Genomic DNA, 15,594 nt, shown 5'->3' on the forward strand with positions numbered 1-15,594 from the left:
TTTCTTACAAGTTCCCACATGATGCCCGTGCTGTTAATCTACACACCACACTTTGAGAACCGTTGCAGAAAGAATCATCCAGGCAAGTCATTCTGGCTCTTCTTACTCAATAATTTCTTGATATCTATTTCACTGTGAGTTTTTTGAAACATTAATGTCTGTAGTTTAGTCCATATATCTAAAATTTAGTCTTAGGGAACTCCTAGGAAGAATCTAAGGCTCCTATGAGGGTCTAAAAAAACAACGAAGGATAGTGCTAGTTTGAAGGAACCAGTTATATAAATGAGGAAGGGACTCCCTTGCAAATTGCAGCTTAATGAAAGAAAGCAAGTTGGAAAGATCTGAGGATAAAACCAAGAGTGACCACTGTGAGCAGAAGGGAAACACACATGTTGCAGACAAAGCGTAGTCTGAAATGTAATTAGATGTCAAAATCTAGAGATTATTCCCATTTTTTTCAGTGAAATAAAAACTTGTTCTAAAAAGTAGAAGGACTTGAGGAAACGAGCCCTGATCTCTGTTTAATATCCTAATTACTAATTCATGTTGTTGAATTGCCTTGGATAAAAACTTCTGCCGTTCTTGTTTGGTGAATGGATAAAATATATTTCTGTTTGAGCATATCAGAATAAATTCCTTTCTGATCTCAGCTAAGATTAGAGCCTAAAGCTAAGAAAAAAAAATGTCTAGGTTTTGTTCTTTTGTTAACTCCTTCTTTACCCTTTTCTTCATGCATAAGAACCCTCTTGGCCAGTTCTCTTTCCATCCCTGCCCTTCTATCCATATTTATATTTTCTCCAGTAAAAATCAGTTGAGCAGATATTTCATTGTTTTCTCTTAAACAAAAGAATTACCTTCTTTTGAGATTATTGTTTGTTTTTAATATGAACCTTTCAATGTATCAAATGTGTAGGGTTTAGTCCTTTGAGACAGAAATGTAATCCGATTCATCAAATTAAATTCCTCAGCTACTCCTATTTATGTGGATTTAAAAAAAAAAATTGAAGCATACAGTTGTCTGATGTATCAATAAAAGACATCTTACACTTTAAAAAATGGTCAAGATGATTGAAAGATTATAAAGAAAATAATAGGATGCTTCCAAAGATGCTCATTTAAAATAAGTATTCCTGTTGTTGCTGATGAAATACTCAGATAACTAAAATGTATTATTATGCAAACGTAATTGTGCAGCATGAATAGATTTGAGTTATAGGAGAATATGAAAATAGAACTGTTACTGGGTACATGAGTTTTACATTAGCCTCTGGGAAATCAATGCTCTGTAATGTGTTATGGGTCATATACCTGTAGGGTTTTATACAGTTGTTCTTATTTGTCATGGAAACTTCTGCTTCCTGGCTTACTTGGAATTAACTCTACTGTGAATAATTAGTAATTTCTATGGTGACAATTTATGAAAAATAATAAATCATGACACATTGTGTGTGTGTGTGTGGTGCACACACACACACACACACACACAATTTCTTGCTTGATTTAACATCTACAGGCTGCATATATGCAGAGTGCAAGTCCTAATTTGTACCATATCAGTTAGCTCTCATTATTCATTTAAACATCGTACATATTTTCTTTAGAGAGTTTCTTTTTTGGGATATGCCTTATTTTAAAATACCTAACCCTATAGTTATACTTTTTCAAATCAAGTCATATTTTTCACATTCTAATATTTCTGACATCGGTATGGTACTTAAAATCGGTGTGAATGTTTAACATGTATTTTCTTCTGTGCAGTTGAAAGTGACTCTTAAAGTTAATGACATCTTAATATCAAGAAAATAACATAGTGAATAAATTTAAGCAGCTAACCATATCTGAATATAACCTCACAGATTTTCTCATTAACTTAAATGATTTTGAAAGTCTAAGAGTTAGTATTGGATATATTCACATGTATATTTGTTGTTGTTTTTTTTTCTTAAAGATTAGCTTTTTTTTTTTAAGATTTTATTTATTTATTTGACAGAGAGACATAGCGAGAGAGGGAACACAAGCAGAGGGACTGGTCGAGGGAGAAGCAGGCTCCCCACTGAGCAGGGAGCCCGATGCGGGGCTCGATCCCAGGACCCTGGGATCATGACCTGACCCGAAGGCAGATGCTTAATGACTGAGCCACCCAGGTGCCCCTCACGTGTATATTTGTAAGACTACATACATATATTGATGTACATATATACACAGTATATTGCCACATACATAAATACACACACACACATATATATAATCATATTACTTATGATTTTAAAATCATTTAAATCAGGTATGAAAAATACAAATTTTGGTGATACATTGATTTTGGACAACTTCAAATAACAAATAACAATTTTGTATTTGTTATTTATATCAGATATGTATATAGATATACTACATAATATATAATAAAGATATATATATTTATTTTTTAAAAAGATTTTATTTATTTATGTTTAGACAGAGAGAATACACAGGGGGAGGGGCAGAGGAGGAGGAGAGAAGGAATCCCAAGCTGACTCCACATGGGTCTCAATCTCAGGACCCTGAGATCATAATCTGAGCTGAAATCAGGAGTTGGACACTTAACCGACTGAGCCACCCAGGCACTCCTATTTATTTTTAAAGATTTTATTTATTTATTTGAGGGAAAGAACAGCAGGGGAAGGAGCAGAGGGAGAGAGAGAGGGAGAGGGAGAAGCAGACTCCCCACTGAGCAGGGAGCCTGATGCGGGGCTAGATCCCAGGACCCTGGGATCATGACCTGAGCCGAAGTCAGATGCTTAACTGACTGCGCCACCGAGGTGCCCCAAAATATATATATTTATTTAAGGAAGTGTTTTGTTTTTTTTTCAAAATGCACTTGCTACTGACTTTATTCTTGTTCATCTTGATGCCTCTATTCTCTGTTTATGTACATAAGCTGATTTTCAAGACTAGCCTTGGGTTTTGCTAGGGTATGTGCAACTTAATGTGTGTTTGGGAGTGATTTAACATTTGTTTAAGTCCTACCAAACATGAGCTTTGTGTACAGGATGGTAGTTTTACTTACAGTCAAAATAGAAAGATATGTCTTTGGTATCACTTGAGTAATATTAAGAAGCAATGGAAAATATCTTCCCTATTGGCTTGGTTCCCATCTTGAAAATTTTATTACTAATTACTACTTTGGTTTCTAAGTATTGAAGCAATTGATAAAATGGAAGTGTTATATGATGAGAAATAGGATGAGCAATTATCATTATCACTGTAGCTTGGTTCCCTGGGAGAGTGTCAAAGTCTGCCTGGATGTTACCTCAGGTTCTACCTTAATTTATTTAGGATTTCAGGTTTCTCTGTCTAGCTACCTGAGCATCTGTGGTCGTTTGTTCCATCTCTGGTCAACAACTGCCTGGACATGTTTCTAGCATCTTCCTCGTTATCATCACTATCCTTCATTGAGCATTTACTGGGTGCTAGGGATCATGCTGCATGCTGGACTTGGTCATCTTATTTAAGCCTCCCAAGGGCTGCTGTAAGGTAAATATAATGATCCCCATTTTACCATTGAGAAAACTAAGGCTTAGTTTATGTCATTAGTCTAAAATCACTTAACCTGGTGAGTTGCAATAGTTGCCTAACTTCCTAATCGCCATGCTTTACTGCTGATTTATCCCTTTATCTAACTTGCACTGTCCCTGGAGCCTGGAGAAGTGAAGACAATGTGTCTGATACTGGTTTGACACCAGTTATCAACAATAGATTATTTCCAGTATGGTGAACACTGATTTCCTGTGCCATACCATACCATAGCTTTTTGATACTTATATGCACATACGATCCTCGGGAAATAAACAGTTTATCAGGGATTTATGTTGTGGGTAGATGGTAACAGCTCAAAATCAGAGCTCTCTGCTTCTTACTAAGCTCATATTGGTTAATACAAAGTGTAAGGAGAAGTGTCTAATCTGGAAAACATTCTGAATTGGGACAGGAACTTTACAGATACTCCCAGATACAAATATGTGTAAGACTGTTAGGGAGACTTGTAGGAATTTTAAAGTGAAATTTCTGTGTTGTCTTGGAAATGGGTAGAAATTTTTTCAATTACGTGATGTTAAGTTTTTCTTTTTAACAAAAATGTAAAAAGTTAGAAACTGTAATCAATCTGCAGTTTGATTATTTTGGTTTATATTAAATGATAGTTGTTTTATTTCTTTCTGTATGTAAAATGGTTATAGGTAGGTGCTGGGGGAGAGCAGGAGTGGGGAAGTGAGAAACAAACATGAATAAGACACAAATTCTGCTCTTTGGCAAAATCTGGGGGAAATAAATAATGCAAGAGAGTGAAGGAAGATGATGGAGGGGGTGAGTTGGGAGACAAGTGATTGTGTGTACTTAAAGGATTTTTGTGTGTGTGTGTGTGTATATATATATATGTATGTGTGTATATGTATATTTTTATGTATAAGCATACTGTGCTCTGATTTGCTGATTCTAATAATTATATCATTCATCCTTTATGGGTGCCTAACTAACCAGCCATCTTTCTTGTTTGGAAATAATGTTATTTTCCAGATTTATTGGCAAGAGTCAATTTTGGTGAGAAGTGATTTAATATTTACTTTTATAGACTCCTCCACAGAGATAATATATTTTACTTTGAAACTGATTTATCTGTTTGAAGAACAATCTAGCTCTTGGAACTCTTTAGCATTCTAATGGTTAATTCCTGTGAGAACAACAGACTGTTGGATCATTAATTTTAATTATCCTGATCCTACTAGTAATTTATTTAAAAAATTTTCAGGAAATACTTAATTACAAGCCTGAATTTATATTATGCTACCTTTCAACTTAAAAAAAAACTAATTTTTTATACTTTTAAATTATTACATGTAATCCAGACTTTGATACCCAATTTTGGTATTTTTGAAGAGCAAAGTTGCAAACTAAAGTAACAATTGCTGGGGCATCTGGGTGGCTCAGTCAGTTAAGCGTCCCACTCTTGATTTTGGATCAGGTCATGATCTCAGGGTTGTGAGATCGAGCCCTGCGTTGGGCTCCACACTGGGCATGGAGCCTGCTTGAGATTCTCTCTCTCCCTCTCCCTCTGCCCCTCCCTGCTCATACATATACTCTCTCTCTCCAAAAAAAATAAAATGAAAAAATAAAAACGAAAGTAACAATTGCTATCCTGAGATCAAAAGTATAGGATAATAAGGCAGGGACTCAATATGATTTTGAAAATTTTCACGTATCTGGAACTTGAGAATAATGTGAAATAAAACATTATATGCAGGAGGATGATAATTCTTCTAGTGCCTTTTGTGTCAAAAATACATTATAGTGAACTCCTGCACAGTGAAATCACAAGATGAAAAAAAATCGAATTTCATTTGAGAGGTCATAATACTGCTTGCACCAAAGTGCATTTAGAGTAAAAAGAAAACAAATTCTGAATTTTATGTGTGTTGTGCCAATTTGTAATCTCGGTAATGTCCCCACTCCATCTAAGTAATGGGGAGAATCTTATAAAATGCAGGTTCTTTTATCTTTGTAATTTTAAAAAATATATCTTAAATATTTAAATGATGTTGCCACTCGTGAATGTATTTTGCCTTTACAAAACAATTTGTTTCTATTCCAGTTTTGCAACAAGAAAGAAATGGGCGTTGACTGCATATGCATTGGTTTTCATAATTCACATGCTAGTGTCTACAAAACCAAATAGAAGAATTCACGCATTAATTTATTTGCTTCAACAAAGCCTTGCTGAATGCCTTCCCTGGGCCTGGTGGTGTGTGTCAGATGCTGGAGATACACCAAGTGCTTGTCCTCAAGGCTTTTGGATGGAACATAACCCATTCTAACATGCTTAGCAAGTGGAATAGAGAGGACTCCGTAAAGGAAGAAAGTTTTTCTTTTCCCCAATTAGCATTTCTGTCTTATTCATTTATTCATTCTTGTTCTTGCTCTCTCTGTTCCTTGAATTATCAAGGAACTTCCTCAGTACTTTTATGGTATGTATATTTTGAAGTTGCATCTTCTGTGGCCTTTATTTATGCATATATTTTATCTTATATTAGACCATAACCTTCTTGAGCGCAAAGATCTATGACTAACCACACATCTCTATGCCTTATATTCTTTCACATGATCCCTTTAACATAGTAAGCACTAATGAATGAATACACGAGTGAATGAAGTAGTAGAGTAAAGGGTATTTAGTATAGTCGGGAAGAAATTAAGAACTTTCATCCCAGGATAACTGGGCTTTATGGGAACCATATGGCTAAGAAAATATGCTATAGTCTAAGGATGTGAATACCAGGCCATTATGATTCTAGGATCGAGGTAGAGGGCTACAGTGAATTTTCAAAAATCCACACTAATGATGAGGCACATAGTGCTGCATTATAATGTAATAATAAAATCCTTCTTTATTTTTATTTTAATTATTTAAACTTTTTATTATTAATTTTACCTTAAAACATTAACATATTGTATTTTATTATATAAAATATTAGTTATAAATTTGAAATACATAAAATTTTTAAACAATATTATTAGTAAGATAATTATTCTTAATTTGGTGATTTTCCTCCTATAAATTTCAGAATGTTATATCTGTGCTTTGTCCTTTAATACTTCTCACACCTGCATTTTTCAAACTCTTTGGTGCTCCCTAGAAACACAGCCTATGATCTCCAAGAGTTTGGTTCACCTGCTAAATTAGCTCTCCCAGTAATGGACTCTGCTCAGGATCCTTCTGTGTTAACCTCTGTTTTATTTTTGTAGTGCCAGTGAAAAGTGTTGTTTCTTTTTTACTGAGGCAAAGCAAAATGCCCCAAACTGTTTTCATTTACATGCAAATCTTTCTGCACAGCTCAATGCCTGCTAAATTGGCACTGTTACCAGGTAAAGTGATGGGACCCAAATTGAGACTATGACTCAAAGGCCCTACTGATCTCGATGCTGTGTTTCCAAATCTGTTTCTTCATACTGTTGTGCAATGAGGTGCAGTTGCTAATCAGTTTAAAAACAATCTCCTTGTTTTTCTCCCCAGTCCTCCCCACCCCCGCCGGAAATTGTAGTTACAATAGTCCACTTAAGGATCTTATAATGATGATACAGTGGCTGGTATTTTTTAATATAGTTTGTATAAATCTGTGAGTGAATGAAAATCCACCCATTGCATTCAGCACTTCAAAACAGACAGCAGATGACAGACAGTGTTTGGTATGGCTGCAGAAGTGACTGGTGAAAGAACTCTGTATCTGTGAGTGACAGGGCATTGTAGTCTCATGGTAGGGTGCTATATGGGATTTCCCTCAACATTGGCATTTATATTTGGTTTACTGTCATGATTTCTGATATCCTATTTGCTTTCCAACTGGTTTTTTACTTCCCATTAGCTTACTGGAGTTTTGACATTCTTCATAAAATAGGCTATCCATTTTTGACATGCCTCATCTTGAGAACTTACCCTCCATTGGCAGGACTTTGATCTCCAGACTTTCTTAGGGGGTCTCATTCCTATATAGGACCTAGAGGACAGCACCTCAGGATTCCCTGAATCCTAGTATCTGTCTTTCAAACAAGCTTTCAAATGATGTGACAATTTACTGGTCAGAAAAGAGTTTCTCTTCAACTTTATTTTGAAATTAATTCAGATTTTGGTTGAGATGATCTCCAAACTAAATGAGACAATTTTCTATATACATCTGCTCAGTTGCATAAAAATCTTGGCCTTGGGGATTTAGTTCAAATAATACTTCCTTTATGAAAACCCCTCCAATAATTTGATTCTGTAGGGATGAGCTCCTGCTATGAGTTTCTTCAGAATTTAAATATATGTAAGTAACAATATGTACCATTTCTTCCATCCATCCATCCATCCATCATTTAATATTCTTGGGATACTGAATGAACAAAATCAGTTCCTTGGCCTCACAAGCAAGCAGTAAAATACTGTTTTTCCTAGGTGGGTAGAAGTGTGTATAGGTTGTGGTGGGAGTGAAGAGAAAGATCTGCTTTTTCTGTGAGCCTTTATGTAGGTAATATCATGTTTGAGCTGGCCAGCTTGGTTATTTATATATTGCTATTATTTCATATATATTAATATTATCTATCTAGACTATGGATTTTATAGAGAATAAAGATTTTTCAGAGGTTGTACTGGCTTGTATATTAGTAAAATTTTGAAAATTCTTGTTAGTGCAGTGAACAGAACTACTCACAAAGTTTACATTTATATACTTACGTTTGTAATGAAGATAAAAGGTCTTCAGATAAGGATGAACTAATAGATACAGTTAATTTAATTTATTATAAATAATTCAGTAATAGAATTTAATAATTAATTATCAATATAACATTAATGATTAACTTATTATTTCAAATTTTTATATGACACAAAGATAGTAAACTTTATTTTATTTTATTTTTAATTTTATTTATTTATTTGAGAGAAAAGGAGAGAGCATGCATGAGCAGTGGGGAGTGGCCAAGGGAGAGAATCTTTAGGGAGACTCCTCGCTGAGCTCACAGCCTGGCTTGGGGGCTCTGTCTCACAACCCTTGAGATCATGACCTGATCTGAAACCAAGAGTTGGAGGCTTAATCAACTGAGCCACCTGGGTGCCCCAAGTTAATAAACCTTAAAAAGTCAGTCCTGATAATACAGCTTTTATTATAATACAGTAAAACACCTCTTGTTGACATTTAAATGAAGATTAACTTCTAACTTGCGTTAGCACATATGGATTATATGAGGGAGGGGTGACTATCATTGGAGTGATTGGAAGTAATGTTAGAGGTGGGGAGTATCTAGCTCTTATTAGAGTTTACTAATATTGTCTCACTTGATTTTAGTTTCTCTCTCTTTTTTTCACAGTTTCTCCTAGCATTTACAAACTGCCATTTTCTAGGTTCATTTTCTGTTACCTTACTTCATAGTTTGTAGTATGTCTGTCTTTAGCTTCTTAGTGATAATGAACAGACTAAATGTTTGTATCTTTGATGAGGGTTATGTGATCAGCCACATATATATGCAGATAATCTTTTTTCAACTATGACTTTGATCAAACTAATTAAAAATAAAGTACATAAAGGAAAAATGTGAAGTGCTTATATCTTAATGGTCCACCTTGTTTCATTAATATTATAATGATTTGGTTTCAACTCAAGGTTCAAAGTAGATATCAAATGCAGTTAAAAATATCAAAATGTTTTAGGCCATATTTGGACAGTAAAGCTCAGGCCTGAGGTTGTCTAACAATCTTCATTATCATCAGGATACCTTAGAGAATATGTTTTAGTTCCTTTTAACAGGCTGGACATTCAGTGATACACAAGACACAACTATAAATAATACAAGGGGATTTTATCTAAGAGTTTTTATTGTTTCCTTATTGTTAGGTCCTATACTTTATACTGCTAATCAATGACGAGAATGATATAAGGTGAGTGATGAAAGAATGGATGAATCTTAATTTACAGACATACTGCAGATAGATTCTCTATGGGATACAGTCTTCTTTGTGAAAAAATTTAATCTTATACCATTATGAATAGTATTAAGAATTCATAATTTTGCATTCATATTCAGATATTTAACTATCTGTTGTCAAAATATCAAAATTTGAAAGGAAAAACTGATATGAATCTTGCAAAAATATATGATTAAGGTAATCTAATGTAAGGATTAGGAAATCTAAACTAATCTAAGATGTCAAAATGTTTTTTATAATTTTCTCATGGCTACTAAAGAAGAAGTTCTCCATTGAATAAACCTTTGAATAGAATTATAAATAAATTATTTTGTTTCTTTTTGTTTTTGTTTTTTTTAAACAAAACTCATGACCCTCAGATCAAGACTTGAGCTGAGATTGAGTCGGACGCTTAACCAACTGAGCTACCCAGGCGCTGCAGGATTATAAATACATTTTTAAATTAATATACTCTTAATATCTGAAATTATCCCCTCAGATTTAGTTTTAAAATCTATTAATGATATTCTGACATTACATGAGCTAATATAAACATATTATATATAAACATAGTATATATTATGTGTAATTTATAATATATAATAAGTACACATTTATATATAAGCATATTTTATGTATATAAGCATAGTATATGTGTACACACACACACACACACACAACTTGATAATGGTTAGTGACTTTTTCTCAATAAGAGCATCTTGGGTATTTTCTTCCTATTACCCTTTCTCACTAGTAAGTATTTGTGGAATTCTCACTTCAGGCATAGAATTGTGTCAAACATTTGAGGATAATTCAAGGCACAATAGATATGAGGATAGATGGTCTGCTGTCACTGAGCTTCTATTCTCATTTAGAATATATGAATATGAAGTTAAAAAATTGACAAATTTGGGGCACCTGGGTGGCTCAGTTGGTTAAGCGTCTGCCTTCGGCTCAGGTCATGATCCAGGAGTCCTGGGATCCAGCCCCGCTTCAGGCTCCCTGCTCAGTGGGGAGCCTGCTTCTCCCTCTCCCTTTGCCTCCCCCACTCATGCTCTCTCTCTTTCCCCCTCACTCTCTCTCTTGCTCTCTATCTCAAATAAATAAATAAAATCTTTAAAAAAATTGGTAAACTTGAGACTAGTTATGAATATAGATACAAAGAAGGCTTTCAGTGTATGATATTTTGTGTTTATTTGTAAGGAAACACTGAAGCCTTTGATTTCACCCTCTTTAAGAAATTTTGTCAAAACAAGGCAACTCTTTTTTGAACTGGTATTGACTTTAGAAAATGATTATATTGTCAACTGAATTTACCATGTCTCTCTCTCATCCTAATAGAGAGCTGACTAGATTTTTCTTACCTTTTATTTTTATTTTTTTCCCATATGCTTTTTTTTTAATAGTTTCAGCTTATATTTTAATAAAATATTTGTGGGTTTTGTATGTAAATCAGATTCTTAAAAGTATGTAATGGGAACCATCCCAAATGCCTATGGGAAGAACTAATGTATTTTGAATGACTTATTTTTTTATTTTCAATGATTTTATAATTTTTTATTATAGGACATGAAATTGGGACACATATAAGTGGGAGGGCAGGAGCAAAGCTACACAGTTTCTTAAATAAATGTACTAGGATCTATTGCTGAGCTGTAACCACTAGTAACTGAATAATGCAGGTTTTCTTAGCTTCTTCTGAAGGGGAATTTAAAAATATAAATTAAGAATGGAAAATTCTAGAAAATCAAAACATTTCACATATAATTCAAATGTAGTTAAAACTCCAAGAACATTTTTGAAATGTTGTGTTGTTGTAGACAATGAAATACAATGGGATAGGGTCATTCTGTTTTAGGGATGGTGATGGCAGGAAAAATGAAACTACACTTTTTAGCATTGAGATAACATTTCCTAGATGGTGGCCCATGAGAGAACATTGGGAAATGTATTGGATCTGTTTGTGACCATTACATTGTTTGTTCCTCACAGTGTGTTCAGTCTAAAGGCCGCTACGGGTTTCTATTTGTGTCATGGTGCTGGGGCCACATCTTAGGCCCTTTCTTTTTACTTGACGACATTAACAACAGGGTTTTAAAGAAAGGAGGACTCTTTCTCTAATAAATTAGATAGCTCCTGTGGGTTTTTAAAGGGATTCAAAGTTTAAGAAGTTTAATAATGCAGAAGTCTTTATACCAGGATGCTTAGTGGTCCCTTGATCACAGTTGCCCCTCCTGATCCTAAGGTGCACAGCTGGTTTTATTGTCCAAACACACAGGTGGCTTCTGTCAGAAGGCATGACTCCCACAGAAATGCCTGCCTGGTTCAACATTCACGTTACACTCTGCTCATGAGAATTTAATGAACATAGCAAGTTGATGGTTTCTGGTCACCAAAATCTGGTCAGTCTCTTAGCTCATGATATTATGGTCCATCCCCTGGGCCACCCAGGTTAGAGGTGCTTCTCTCAGTTCCAGGGTTTGAGACCTGATCTTTAAGATCTCTTCTAGCACTCAGTGTCTGGAATTTTCTTCTCTGTGCTGATGCAGAATAGATACTTTATCTTAAAAAAAAAAGAAAAAAAACCCCACGTATTTGTGGGGGAGCAAAGGCCCTGCCTGGAAATAATATATTCCCACCTCATTCCTTCAGGAATTTCTTCTCCTGTGGATCAGCTGAGCAATTCATAGATTCGGTGAGTCCCTAAGAGGCCTGTGGAGTAATTGAGAATTTGGGAGGAAAGAAAATGATTCTCAACTTCATGGTGTGGTAAATGCATTTCTAAAGACTGGAGCCTTGAGTGTAGCCCTTTTTCAAATCTGCTTGGGGGTTTGGGGTTTTCGACCTATGCCACGAGTGATATTGATTAAGCATTTTCGGCCTTGCCCATTAGTTCTCCCTTCTGCTCAATGCTGTAGTGAAATCACAATTAGTGCCATGGAAATCACCGAGGCAATAAATCTAGCACTTATGACTTCAATGCGTTATTGAGAAGAGAGCACAGATGGACTATAAGGGAGCAAGCAGTTGTTCAAACCAACCAATATCTTTGATAATTAATAAATGTAACAGGGGAAGTGAACAGCAAAAGAAGGAGTAACTGATCTAATTTTTAACTACAACGCAGCATAAATTGATTTGTGATTTTTAAAAATTCTCTCCATAGCTTTGAATGAGAACTTTTTGGTTCCTGAGACTGCTGACTGCAATCTCAATGACATTGGTAATGGGAAGAGAACTAACATTCTCCATGTCATCCATAGTTATTTTGGGTTCAGCTTAAATTTCTTGCCATGTGGTATAAGTATTCCTGTTTATTGAACACCAGCTAGGTTTCAGGAACTGTTCTAGGTGCTGGTGATTTAAAGATAACTGAAGCATGGTTCCTGTTTTCAAGGAGCTCCCAGTCTCTAGGAGGGATCCATGCCTGTAAATATAAATAGTGAGTAAGCTCAGCCTTTAATGAGGTTATGCAGTGGCCTCAGAGGAGGGCATCACCTGCTCTGCTAGGCTGGAGTCTGGAAACTCTTCAGAAAGAGGACTCCTAAGCTCAGCCTTGAAGGAAGAAGGAACTCACTAAGAAAAAAGCAGGAAGACCATCTCTGGCAGAGGCACAGAGGTGCAAGACAGATGGCTGGTCAGGGGACTGAACTACTCAAACTGGCAGGAGCAAGTGATGCTTACGGAGGAGAAGCAATGGGTATATGTACATTCATGAGAATACAGCAAAATGGTAGGTGAGAGGTGATGAGGGCCTGAGGTCAGGTACAGGTACTAGCAATGGAGATGGAAAGAAAAGGGTCAGTCACCATCACTTACTAGTTGGGTGACCATGGGCCAGTTCATTAACCTCTCTGAGCCACAATATTGGTGTTGGTTAAATGGATCTAATAATCCCCACCTTATAGTTGTGTTGTTAGCACTGGGTAATATATGTGTGATTCCTGGAATAGTAAGTTCTCAGTAACTGAGAGGGATGATTATAATATTATTCCTGATTGATTGAAACACTCCATCATGTCCTGTGTTCTTTTTCTATATAGTTCACCTCTTGTCACTTTCATATCCTTGTTCAATATATAGCTGAAATGAGCTCAGAGAATTAAGCATTTTTTAAATGCTTCTGCCAACAGTGATTTTTCCAATAATTATTACTGTTGCCACATTAATCTATATTTGAGATGCAATCAAATTGAAGTGCTCAAAAATTTATAAGCTCCGTCTATCAGAACTGAAAGAAGGAGAGAGAAACATTTGGACATTATTAGAATGGTTGGCTTGTTAGTGAAAAGTATCATAGTTCAAATATCAAATATCCAACTAAATTGAAAGGATTGAGAATTGTCATTCTAGAATGGGATACTGATTTACTGTTTAGCTTTAGGCATGTTACTTCTCCTTTTCTCTGCACATTTATAAAAGGAGGAAGCTGATGCCTGCTGATTAAATACCAATGAGCAGATGACAAATAATAAAATAATAACTTTCCTCTCTGAGGAGAAAAAAAATTGTGTCAGCAAATCTGTTGTTTTTTGGGACTTAACAATAAAACACTCTAAATGGGAATTCTATCCGTAGTCCAGGTTTTTTCATTAACATCAGTTTCTCCAAATGTATTCCTGACTTCCACAATTTTGTTCCATACCTCAGTAGTTTTGTTTTAAATTATGAACAGCAAAATCCCTGTGAAAAGTAGAAATTAACCTGCTGATGTTTCGCTCTCCACCCCCATATAGATGCTGTAAGATCAGTGGAAAAATACAATTTCAAAACCTAATCCAGCAGAAAATGTCTCTAACCTGCAAAACAATCTACTCGTTTATGTAACAGGGATCATTTTTTTTTTCTTGAAAGAAAGATCTCTTTATAAAGAGATGCAAGCATTTGGGGTTATCACTCATCCTGGTTTCCTCTTGCTACCTCTTCCCTGCCTCTCTGGATCCTACCAGGAGATAGGTTAAATTTTACCTATTATATGAAGCCTTTAGAAAAAAACAAAACTAAAAAAAAAAAAAAAAGCTTCTATAGCCACTCTTCTCTGAACTGTAGCAATTTTTTATTTTACTTCTTCCCCAGTACTTTATATAAGCTGCTATGTTAGTGACAATCTTATGATGAATTATGCCTTATCTTTCCAATTATATCACAAACACTTGAGAGCAACTACTTTGCTTTTTCTATTGGCTTTCCTGGTCCAGAGGAGATATTTGTAGATTTATTGGCTTCCTTGGGGCTTTCCAAACCCAGATATACAAATTTTACCTGAAAGCGCACATCTCCCAGATCTTAGATTTAGGTCCTGCTCTATTGCTGTGTTCCTTCTCTACCTGTGGCAGAAAGTTGGCAGCGAGCTGGGCCACGGACACTCGTGTCTGTGTTTATGGTGGTTTCTTCAGTCCCTAGGACTCTTCCCCTGGGTTTATAAAGCAGACTGTCTTATGCACAGTCTGTGCTCCTAAATCAATCTCAGAAATATCCCCACACAAAAAATATGGCCAGCAGAGCATGAAGGAAACCAAACTGGGAATGCAAATCTTGTCTCTAAAACTTATAAATATGGATTATGTCTTGCCCTCCCAAATATTATGAATTATTGGTGACTTTAAATTCATGGTGTAGGTTCTAGTTGAAGTGGAGTAAGAGTATCTTAGAAATTGTATTCCAATTTAAGAAAACTCTTAATGGGAGCCAAATTATACCAATATTCTAAGTCACATAATCAAATGAAGTGCTCTACTGTAGTGCGTTGGCATTTTCTCTCTCTCTCTGCTTTTGCATTCTCGTAATTATATTTGACCTCCTAGACTCACCCTGAATTTTGAGGATTCTGATAAGATGACATCAGAAAAAAATTTATAAACCACAATAGTTGCCTTGATTCTGTTTTCCTAAATTATTTAGGGGGGAGTAACGTTTTGTTGCTATCTCTCTGAATCACTTCCCTGCTGATTTCCTCCTTCACCTTCTTAAGAGACACAAATGCACGCGCGCTCACACACACACACACACACACACACACACTTTATAGCAGTCATACTTTAAAGCAGTCATACTTTAGGGCTTTCTACAATGTATATTGACTAGTTGGTAGGCACTCTAGCTGTGGAGTCTTAGAAGTAGATAGGAGT

The 15,594-nt window shown here is 35.4% G+C and overlaps 2 protein-coding genes across 3 annotated transcripts in view; one reads left to right on the forward strand and one right to left on the reverse strand.

Moving 5' to 3' along the window:
• Positions 1–15,594, forward strand: part of CTNNA3 (catenin alpha 3) — a 1,800,030-nt gene that overhangs the window by 607,826 nt on the left and 1,176,610 nt on the right. The window lies entirely within an intron of this gene.
• The window catches only part of LRRTM3 (leucine rich repeat transmembrane neuronal 3), a 155,906-nt gene that overhangs the window by 883 nt on the left and 139,429 nt on the right, over positions 1–15,594 (reverse strand). The window lies entirely within an intron of this gene.

Source organism: Halichoerus grypus, chromosome 7 (assembly GCF_964656455.1).
Source record: "Halichoerus grypus chromosome 7, mHalGry1.hap1.1, whole genome shotgun sequence".
In the NCBI taxonomy this organism is placed as follows: domain Eukaryota; kingdom Metazoa; phylum Chordata; class Mammalia; order Carnivora; family Phocidae; genus Halichoerus; species Halichoerus grypus.